The 11,835-nt window shown below is 35.9% G+C and overlaps 1 pseudogene; it reads right to left on the bottom strand.

Annotated features, from left to right (window-relative positions):
- Positions 1-7,715: 7,715 nt before the first annotated feature.
- On the bottom strand, positions 7,716-7,874 carry LOC127492506 (U2 spliceosomal RNA; annotated as a pseudogene).
- Positions 7,875-11,835: the final 3,961 nt, after the last annotated feature.

The raw sequence follows: 11,835 nt of genomic DNA, 5'->3' as shown, positions 1-11,835 counted from the left end.
TCTCTACTTGCCTCTTGTGGCAACCAGGAAGTCCAAGCTATCTTACAGCTAAAAGATCTAGAAATCATTTAGTTAAATGAATGTGTTGCTCAAATGAGACAAGTGAAGCCCAGGTTATGATGTGATTTGATAAAGATGGGACAGTCACACACTCCTGTCCAAATGCCTCTCTATGGGTACTTGGGGTCCTTTCCCCTACCTAGACCTTGCTGTCTTCTCTCCTTCTCCAGTTCACTTCCATATTGTTAATAATTCCTATGGATTTTTTTCCATTCTAAATTTTCTGTGCTACACAGACATACTCATTTATGAAGTAGAACAGTGATATTACCATAATAATTGTCTTATTTCTTAGCAAGAGGTGACTGTTAACTTTAATGATGATGTTAAGAACCTCCTCTTCCAGGAAACATGTCCTTTAACTTTAGTCTATATTGATATCTCTCATTTTATTCAATCCTACAAATAATTGAAAATGCATATTAAACTACATCTTTATTTGTCCTTAAGTGTTCTATGTTTATGCCAGGACCTCAAGCGAGGAATTAGAAACCAACGTTGATTAAATGAATAGATATTGACTATGTGACTAATACGTGCGGGAAGCAACCTACCAAATGTTAAGAAGACTATGAATAGAATAAACAATACCATTTTTCTTAGATTATTTGCGGTTAATACAGGCTCTTTTTTTTAAATACTGAAAAAATCTTTTATAGGACAATCATTATATGGAAGAAGTAGTAGAAAGGAAATACAAAAAGATTCAAAAGCATAAGAATGTAGGACTTACTAATGTATTGGTCTTAGGGTGCTTGGAAAATATAGTGAAATTTAGTTCTTTTTTTAAAAAAATTAATTTATTTGTTTGAAAGGCAGAGTACAAGAGAGAGAGGGAGTGGGGAGAGAGAAAGAGAGATAGAGATCCTCTGTCCACTGGTTCACTCCCCAAATGACTGCAACTGCCAGAGCTGTGCTGATCTGAAGCCAGGGGCAAAGAGTTTCCTCTGGGCCTCCCACATGGGTGCAGGGGCCCAAGCACTTGTGCCATCTTCCACTGCCTTCCCAGGCCCATTAGCAGGGAGCTGGATAGCAAGTGAAGCAGCTGGATCTCAGACTGGCAGCCATATGGGATGCCAGTGCTGTGGCAGCTTTACCCACTACACCACAGCACCAGCCAAAAGTTCTTAAATTATGACAAAAGGAGAGGATATACGTTGAAAAATACAATGTCCCAAATTTGAAGAATCAAACATTTTATATTTATTACTCAGACAAGGAAGTGAAACCTTGATTAGAATAGAAAGAAGCATATCCATTCATTGTACAATCAACAAACATTACTTGGCAATTCACTGCAGGTAAAACATTGTTCTAGGCTCCAAGAGACAACTGTGAAATGGTGGTGGAGTAGGAGCTATTGCAATGAATTCCAGACTATCATGATTGCTATGAAAATAGAAAGTAGAGGTCAGATTCAGAAATGTTGGGGAAAGTGTGGCTGATTGAACATGGAAGGCAAGAGAGCCAGTGTAACATAAAGCACTCATTGGGCTGCAATCAATAGGAGGAGAGGAAGTAGGAAGAACTAAGTTGAAGTTTGTGTGGATACAAGAGGAGCACTCATGGATTAGGATTTGGCTACTGATGGACTGTTTGCTGGAAGATTTCTCTTCTGTGCTTGTTCTATTTAGCCCCTCCTCATTACTTCGCCTTCCATAGAGCTGTTTGATTAAATGGGTCTTCAGACACAGAGGTTTCCTGACCTTCTTTGTTCTGGCATGAATACTGTTCAGGCTCTTCAAAGATACAGAGATCATTGTCATCAGAAACCAGGCAAATTTCCATGGGAAATGAAGCCTCTTAGTATCATTACAATGGTTTTTACAAGGTCTACTTGGTCCTCTCTTTTTTTACTAGAACATTCATATTATTTTTAAAAATTATTTATTTGTTTTCATTTACTTGAAAGGGAGAGAGAGAGAGAACCATCTGCTGGTTCATCACTCCCCAATTGCCTGCAAAATAAAGACTGCACCAGGCTGAAGCCAGGAGCCAGAAACTCCAGCCAGCTCTCCGCATGGGTGGCAAGTGTCCAAGCACAGGAGCCTTTACCTGCTTCTTCCCAGGGTGCACCTTAACAGGAAGCTGTATCTGAAGTGCAGCAGGACTTAACTCAGGGAATCTGACACTAAATGTGCATGTGCCAAACAGCACCTTAACTATTGCACCAAAACCTGCTCCCTGAGTCATTGCTTTGCATTTTAAAAATTTTATTTAAGGTATACAACTTTCATGTATTTCTTATAAACAGATTTAGGAACATAGCGATACTTCCCACCCTACCCTCCCTCCCACCCACACTCCCACCCTTCTTTCTCTTCTTCTCCTATTCTCACTTGTAATTTTTACAAAGATCTATTTTCAGTTTACTTTGCACTCATAAGATTAACTCTACACTAAGTAAATTGTTCAATCAATAGTATGGAAAAAAAAAAAACACTGTAACACTTCTCTTCAACAGTAGAGACAAGCAGTGTAAACAAGCATTGGATTTCAAAATATCAATTTCACTCCTATACATTACATTTTAGGTACTCTGTTGGTTACCACAGATCATGGAAAATATGATATTTGTCTTTTGGGGACTGGTTTATTTCACTAAATATAATGGCTTTTAGTTTCTGGTCACCTCTTACCAGGAACCTACACTGGGATTTGTGGGGAAGTTTTATAGTAACAAATGGTGTAGGATTGTCCTACTTTTTTTTCCCTCTGTGTATATATTTTCTGGGAGCCATGAAGGGAAATTGTCTTAGCAGCTGCTATTTTCATTCTTTGCCAAATAGAGGAGAGCTCAATATAATACAGCCATAGATGAAGGGGCCCTGCTTCCTATTTCTATGTGTTTATCATGATGTGATTTAGGACCTAACTAGAGTTCTCTCAAAAATCTCCCACAAATTTATTCTGCATTCTAGATCAATTCATAAAATATAGACAGGTAAAGAGAAAATAAGGCTCCTCAGGGAAAGACATTCCCTTCAGAGAAATATAAGTCACTATTTGAAAAATAATATAGAAAAAAATGAGAATAAAAAGAATAAAGAGGTGATGACCCATTAGAAGAACACATCCATTCTGTTACAAGACTATGGTTGTTGCTTTAAATGTGCAACCTCATTTAATATGTCACATGAAGAAATTAGTGTTCAGCAAAAAACAAACAAACAAACAAAAAACAAAAGCATCACATAACTTGTCAATGTCTAGGATTGATGACTGCATCTCTCTCTCTCTCTCTCTCTCTCTTTCTCTCTCACTCTCTCTCATCATTGTTTTACTATGAAGAAAAAGTAATATTCATCCTAAGTGAAAAGTGCACTGTTGGTGTAACATCCTACAGTGATTGGAAGGAAATTGGCTGACTAGAAACACTGCAATATGTAGAATACTATGATCTCTGTTCTAGGAAGTCCAGCACAAACTACAAATGCTCAGTTCATTAAGGACTTGAAAACAAGCTAGAATAAATATATTTTATGTTCTGCAAACAAACTATGCTACAATTATGAAATAAACCCAAATTACATTTTGTTTTTTTTTTTTTTAAGATTTATTTATTTTATTTGAACAGCAGAGTTACACAGAAAGAGAAAAAGAGACAGGGAGAGAGAGAGAGAGAGAGAGAGAGAGAGGTCTTCCATCTGCTGGTTCACTCCCCAGTTGGCAACAGCCAGAGCTGTGCCAATCCGAAGCCAGGAGCCAGGAGCTTCTTCCGGTTCTCCCATGTGTGTGCAGGGGCCCATGGACTTGGGCCATCTTCTACTGCTTTTTCAGGCCATAGCAGAGAGCTGGATCGGAAGTGGAGCAGCCAGAATTCGAACCAGCACCCATATAGGATGCCAGCTTTACCTGATATGCCACTGTGCTGCCCCCCGCCAAATTACATTTCGTATCTATCTGAGATTAATTGGGTTTGCTATTTTGGATACACATACCATAATATCATTCCTCAGAACAGAGAAATAGAACTTTTGGTGGTGTGAGACTAAAGATGTGAACCCAGGCTGAAGGATTTTGTTGTCATTATTTTTGTTGTTATTACTGTTTTATCTAAGATACAGTCAAGTAGCAGAGTCTTAGAGAATTTTTAAATTCTATTTTCCTTTCTGGGTGTAAAATTTTCCTTAAAAATTAAATTTAAAAAAATTGAAATTAAAAAGATAAAATTAAAAAGAAAAAAAAAGGTTTTACTATTGCCTATAGGACTTTTTACAAATGATTTACTTCACCTGGATGTTGACGGCCTTGTAATATTTAAGCACAATCTGCACTTCCTTTCTTCAGATCAGCAATATTTATTATAGATATAAGTTATGCCAGAGTTTTCCCTCAGTGTTTTGAAAGCCATAAATATCTTTCTTATTCCCATATATCTTTGCAGAACAGTTTTATCTGCAAACATTTATTGAAAATGTTAATTATAAAACTGGCTGTGGGGTACATGGAAACTTGTGACGTGCTTTGTAAATCTAAAAGTATTATAAAATTTAAAGTTTATTAAAGATTAAAATACTCCGTGAAGTATTTTTAACCATGGGAATAATATACTAAGAGTCAGAGATGCAAAGATTATTAGGCTGTGTTATTGAGAGCATCATGAGCAGGCAGAGGGAGCAGCTAAACTAGGATACAAGTACAACAAAGGGTTCATTCACTCTCACACATGCCTTGATGCTAGTAGAGGCACAGGGGCTGAATCTTCATAGCCTCCAATCAACCACTTATTGGATGTGGCTTTTCCTAGGATGGGGTAGTGACCTTGATCAAGACAACCCCCATCAACCAAGGCTGACTGCTGATAAGGACTTCAGCTACAGAGTATTTGTAGCCAATATTCCAACTGCTGAATGGCACACACAGCACCTGTTTTCTTCTAGGTATTTGGCGAATAAAAATTTATCATGATAATTATGCAAGTTACTGCCGTTCCTTCTACTATGGGAGATGAGAGTATTCAAATAAGTAAACAAAAAATGTACAAAACAGTTAAAATAAGCATTTTCACCCAAGAATAAAACACTGTGAATGTACCAAGGTAAGGAACCATATACTGACCGTGAATTATCATACTGTTCCTTCACAAATAACAGGAACTTCATAATCTTTATTTATTGGTGAAGTTTCATGGAACCTAACATCTGGTTAACAATGTAAGAACAATTCACCATCACAAGTAGCTAAAGCAATGATTCTAATAAGCACTTTTTAAAAAGAATTATTTACTTATTTGAAAAGTAGAGCTACAGAGAGAGAGAAGGAAAGACAGGGAGAGAGATCTTCCATTGCTGGCTCACTCCTCAAATGGCTGCAACAGCCAGGGCTGTCTAGGCTGAAACCAGGAGCCAAGAGCTTCTTCCAGGTCTCCCATGTGAGTGCAGGGGTACAGGGACCTTGCCCATCCTCTGCTGCTTTCCCAGGCACATTGGCAGGAAGCTGAATGGAAAGTGGAGCAGCTGGGATCTGAAGCATCACCCATATGGAATGCCCGCACTGCAGGCCACAGCTTAATCAGCTGCACCACAGCACCAGCCCCCCAAAAGCTCTATCTTAATAGAAGCTAGATATTTTCCAAAACATTGACAGTCTGAAGCACATACTCAGAGAAAAAGGCACTAACCAGAAATTGGACTCTCTTATTCTACTGGAAATAGCAAGGACTTAAAGCCAGCCCCAAATGGATTCAAGTTAATGTGCTACACACTATCAATCAGCAATGAAGCCTTAATAGAGTAATGAACATCTCTAAAATAATAGTTTTTCACCGGCAAGCAGTCAAATATTTCTTATGTTTCAGAGTCATTGTAAGCATTATATAAAATAAAGCTAGATTCCAGCAAATGGCAGACAAATTTGACATGGGTCTTGCTGGAGGTACAAACCCCAGCAAGTACACACACAATAATACAAAGTCATGATTAAACTTAAATAATGGGAATTGCTAGGCATCAGAAGGGGGAAATTAAAGCCAAGCATGCTTTAGTAAGTGGCAACTTGTAATTTAATATTTATAGTGGGACATTAAATAAAGTTTCGGGCTTTCATGAACGTGCACAAGTTGAGATACTGGGCACAGCATCCTTTTCATGAAAACAAAATGAAAGAAGTTATTTGAATTAGAAAAAACTATCTGCTGAGGTAAGAAAAAAGTAACTTTGTCTCTGTGTAGGGTTTAAAGTAGGAAAAAAAATAATCTCCCATAAGGCAGCAAATATCCTAGGTTAAACCACAATCCTTACTATGAAGGTATTCCAAATACACATGTTGATGTTAAAACTGGCACAAAAATCAAAACAAGTCCTGGAGTTTCCAGCAGAAGCTAATCACAAATCTCTCTGTGGTACTATATCCATAACCTAGTAAAAGCTTGAGTCCTACTATCTCTGATATAAAAGTAAAAGAATCTCTCAGCCAAATTACATACATGAGGAAATGATCAACGGTATAATGACCAAGATAGACTAGATTAACAAGCAACATCAAACTCAATCTAAAATTTATGAGTCCCCAAAAATCCAGAAGGAAAAACCAAGGAATAATAAAAATGAGTAACAAATTCAAAACACCTGTTAAATGATAGCTATAAAGTCAAGGTTATCTATAATTTCATTTGTGTAAATCAACTGAGTATTCCAATAAATAAAGAGTTTCAAAAACTTCTATTTACAAAAATTAAGTTTTCTATATTTTGATGAAAATTACAGGTGAAATGTTAAGAAAATATATGACATTCTTATGCTAACAACTAATACCAGACACAGTGAGCTTTAATGCAAGTTTTACCAAAGAGAAAGGGATCAATAAACCAGGAAGAATAAAAGAATATTAAAAATAAAATGAAATGAAAAAAGGAGGAAGGAGGGTTGCAGGAAGGGTGGGAAGTATCATTATGTGTTTAAAATTGTATATATGAAATATTTTCTCTTTATATGAATAACAAGAGACTCAAAGTACATATACCAAAAATAGACTAGGAAAATCTAAACTCCAGACCCAGTCTTGGCTTTTCTTAGCATTTGGAAGTGAACCCATAGAAGGAAAGTCTCTCTCTCTCTCTCTCTCTCTTTCTCTCTCTCTTTCTCTTTCTCTTTCTCTTTCTCTTTCTCTTTCTCTTTCTCTTTCTCTTTCTCTTTCTCTTTCTGTCTGCACTAACAAGTAGAAGAAAACAAATAAGTAAGCATAAAAAAAATCTGGTGCCGAAAGGAAATAACACACCTTATGTTATTAGAGGGGAATGTATTGACTTAATCAATGATTCTCAATCAAGGCTAATTTTACCACTAAAAGGACATCTGGAAATATCTGGAGGCAATTTTGGCTGTAATTTGGGGAATGCTAATAGTATGTACTGGTTAAGGCCTGAAATTCTACAATGCATCAAAAATCACCTGAGCCAATATGGAAAGAGCACCAGGGTTGAGTCATCCTACCTTAAATGCAAGCATTAGAAGACAAAAGAAATGAAGGTTGAAAATTGGTGAAAAGAAACAGCAAATCAAACTAAAAGGAAATTAGAATAAAAACTACAGAAATAGGGAAGATTAAGTTGATAAATCAATGAAGTAGAAAGTGGATATATAATACAAAAATTTAGAGTCAACTGTTGAGTTTTGAACTGATTTTAGAGCAACCATGAAGATTCAGCCCAAAAGATAAATTTCAAACATATATTCATAATGTTTGTGTGTGTGTATGAAGGATTCTATACACACTATAGGTAAAACATTACTATGAAGCCTTATACCAATAAACTTAACAGTGTGAATGTAAAGATACTATGCTTGATCTTAGCCAAAAGGCCGAGAAGCGATTGTGTATGAATGTAAAGAAATAATTTTCTCAATGAAACAGCCACTTAAAGATAATAGAAGAGCAAATTAAAAATCATCCAAATAGGTCAATATCATTGGTGGAAAATCAAATAGTGCAGCTTCTAATGAAACCAGCATGGAGGTCCTTTAAAAACAATAATAGAACAACCATATGATGCTGCAGTCCCAGTTGTGAATACATATATACACAAAAGAATTAAAATTAGGGCTTGAATAGCTATTAACACTCTTATGTTCATTATAGTGTTATTAATAATAGCCAAGATATCAAAATAACCTAAATGTCTACTGATAGATGAATGCATAAAGAGATTATAGTATACACTTACAGTGCAACATTATTCAACCTTAAAAACAGAAGAGAATCCTGTCTTATGTAACATAGTGGTTAACCTTGGAGAACATTATGCTAAGTGGAATTAATCAGTTACAGGGGATAAATATTGCATAATTCCATTGACATGAAGTATTGAAAATAGACAAGCCCATAGCCAGATACTTGAAGAGTGGCTGCCAGGGTCTGGGAGTGGGGTGAATATGGAATTGTTGTTCATTGTCATAAAGTTGCAATTAGAAATATGATCTACTAGTGATCTACTATAGTATTATATAAATACATTTTAAATAATGTTTGATATGCTTGAAGCTTTGTATCCAAACATTTACACTTTTACAAAATTTGTATTTAAAACTTCCGAAGACATCAGGCCTAGATAACTTTACTGGTGAATTCTTTCAAAAATTTTAGAAAAAGCATAACCTCTATGTTATATAACTTCTTCAGAGAAGAGGGGAATATATCCCAATTTTATGTCACAAGTACAACCTGAATAACAAATCAGACAGAAATATCAAAAGCAAATCAAAACAAAAGCACAGTTACAGAACAATCTCCAGTCTCCGATCATCATGGATTCAAGCATCTTAAAGATAATTGCTACAGTTTGAACAAAACTTGGCTTCTCAACTCATGCAGATAGTTAATGTCCTAAGCATAAGAAATTAATGGTTAATGGACAAATGGTAGAGACTTAATTCATATGGGACAGCTGAAGGCAGGGCCTTTAGGAAATGATTAGATTGGAATAAAGTGCTAGAATGGAGGTGCTACAATTGAATCATGATAGCTTTAAAAAGAGAAGGTGAGGTGGCGGGGAGGAGAGGGGGTATGCGTTGTGGCATAGTGGGTCAAGCTGCCACCTGTAATGCTGGCATCCCATATGGGCACTGGTTCACGTTCCTGCTATTCTACTTCCTATCCAGTTCCCTGCTGATGGGCCTGGGAAAGCAAAGGAGGATGACCCAAATGCTTGGGCCCCTGCACCCACATGGAAGACCAGGAAGAAGCTTCTGGCTCCTGATTTCAGTCTGGCCCATCCCTGGCTGTTGAAGCTATTTGGAGAGTGAACCAGGGATGGAAGATTCTCTCTATGTGTCTCTCTCTGCTTGCCTTTCACCCTCTCTGTAACAGTGCCTTTCAATAAATAAAATAAATCTTAAAATAAAAATAAAAAGAGAAGTGGGGTGGGAATTGTGGCATAGTAAGTCAAGTCAAAACCTACAATCTCATAAGAGTGCCAGTTTGTATCCTAGCTGCCCCACTTCCAATCCAGCTCCCTAATGGCCTGGGAAAAATAAACCCAAGACAGAGTATATGTTTGGACCACTGCACCCACACAGGAGACTCAGATGAAGCTCCTGGTTCCTGCTTCAGCCTGTCCCAACCCTCGCTGTTGTGGCCATCTGAATAGTGAACCAATAAATGGAAGATCTCTCTCTCTCTCTCTCTCTTTTTCCCTCTCTTATCTCTCTCTATAACTCTACCTTTCAAATAAATAAATATTTTAAATAAGTATTTTAAATAAATAAGTAAGTAAACAAATAAAAAGAGGAAAATAGGAAGAATGAGAATGTTCCCTATCTCTCTGCTTTCTGCCTCATCATGTGTTCTTTCATTGCCAGCCTCCAAAATTATCTAACATCACACCAACAATGCCACACGATTGGACTAGAAACTTCCAAAGTTATGAGTGAAAATAAACCTTTTTTTTATAGGCTAGCTCTTCTCAGTTATTTTATTTGTAGTAATGAAAAGCTGAATAGTACAATAAAATTTTAAAAATCCAAAATGATGTTAAATTGATAATTCATCTTCATCAATTTAGGTTTCTTCAAGAAAATCCAGATATGTTAACATTCAAAGTTATAATATTTCACACATTACTATAAAATCAGAGAATAATTATGTGATGAAATCTATAGATCTGTAACAAAAATATTTAGCTAAATACCTATTCAAGATAAGAAGAAATTTCAGCAAACTAAAAATAGAGATAATTTTATCAAATAATAAAGAATATTTATAAAATCTACCATGGACATATACTTAATTATAAAGTCACAGTGCTGGCACTATGGGGCAGTGGGTTAAGTCGTTGCCTCATTGCCTGCATCTCATTTGCTTGCCAGTTCTAGTTCTGGCTGTCCTACCTTTGATCCAGTTCCCTGTAAATACACCTGATAAAGCAGTGGAAGATGGCCCAAGTACTTGGGCCCTGAACACACCTGGGAAACCTGGATGAAGCTCCTGGCTCCTGGCTTCGGCTTGGTTCAGCCCTAACCATTGCTTCTATATGGGGAGTGAACCAGAAGACAGATCTCTCTCTCTCTCTCTCTCTCTCTCTCTGCCTCTCCCTCTCTCTCTGTAACTCTGTCTTTCAAATAAATAAATAAATATTTTAAAAAATTGTCATAGCTTTCTTCTGGAGATTGGGAATCAGATAGATAGATATAGAGAATAATAAAAGGAGAAAATTACAAACTCATATCTTTCAGCAGAATATACACATAATTCTTAGCAAAATACTAGCAAATTGAATTCAATAATTAAAATAAATACCAAGTAGGTTTCTCACAGAAATTCAAGATTACTTTAAAATTTTGAAAAATCAAGGTATCCCATCACAGTTGTAGACTAAATAAAATGTATGTGCTGTTTTTGATGGATGCAGAAAAAAATTGATAAATTAACAAATTCTTAGCTATCTAGGAATAGAGTGAATTTCATCACTCTGGTAAAGGACATCTATGAAAAACTGGCAGCTTACATCATACTTAATAGTAAAACATTGAGAGTTTCATCCTCAAGATAGAAAATGGGCTGAAGTTCTCACACGCACCAGTTCCAGTGAACATTCAACCTCACCAATAAAATATATCAAGAATAAAGGTTTCTTTTTAAGTTTTAAAGGTTAAAAAGCAAAAGTACAACTAACTGCATTTACATGACAGCCAGTATACAAAAGGTCTTACAACTTAGATATAGATAAAATAAATTAATAAGTCAATCTAGGTATATCAAAAGATATAAGGTCAATATACAAAAATCAATTGTGATTTTAACTGCTAACAGCACAAAAGTTGAGAATAAAATTTAAAAGTCTGTATCCAATAATATAAGAATACATATCAGTACTATAAAAAATTGGTTATAAAGAAAGCTACAAGAAGAAAGGAAGAAAAAATGTAGAAACAAGCAAGAAAAAAAGTTTGAATTTAGCTTAGTAATTTAAAACCCAGCAAAAGCTACTTGAGGATATAAAAGTAAAATAAATACTTTTTTTAAGACAGATGAAAACTGCAGACATCTGGAAAAGGACAATTCTGGAACTGATAATTCATTTTCCATTTAAATTAATGTCTGTGAAAACAATCAGATACTATTAATTTTATATAGTATATGGAAGCATGATAACAAGTTGATATTTGAAATCTGCATGTTGAAAACCATTGTGTTTAATAAGCAAGTAAGAGTATCAGCATGTGTTAAAGAAACAGGATGAAAAGGTGACTGAATAGAGCATGAATGAGAGACACAGGATTTAAGACCCCAGTTCCAGCAGAACTATTCCTTTCCCAGTTAGGACTCTGTCTCTCTCAT

Source organism: Oryctolagus cuniculus, chromosome 10, assembly GCF_051225735.1.
Source record: "Oryctolagus cuniculus isolate XC-2025 breed Fujian yellow rabbit chromosome 10, ASM5122573v1, whole genome shotgun sequence".
Taxonomy (NCBI): Eukaryota; Metazoa; Chordata; class Mammalia; order Lagomorpha; family Leporidae; genus Oryctolagus; species Oryctolagus cuniculus.
The sequence above is the reverse complement of the archived record's forward strand: the minus strand, read 5'-3'. Positions and strand labels throughout refer to the sequence as shown.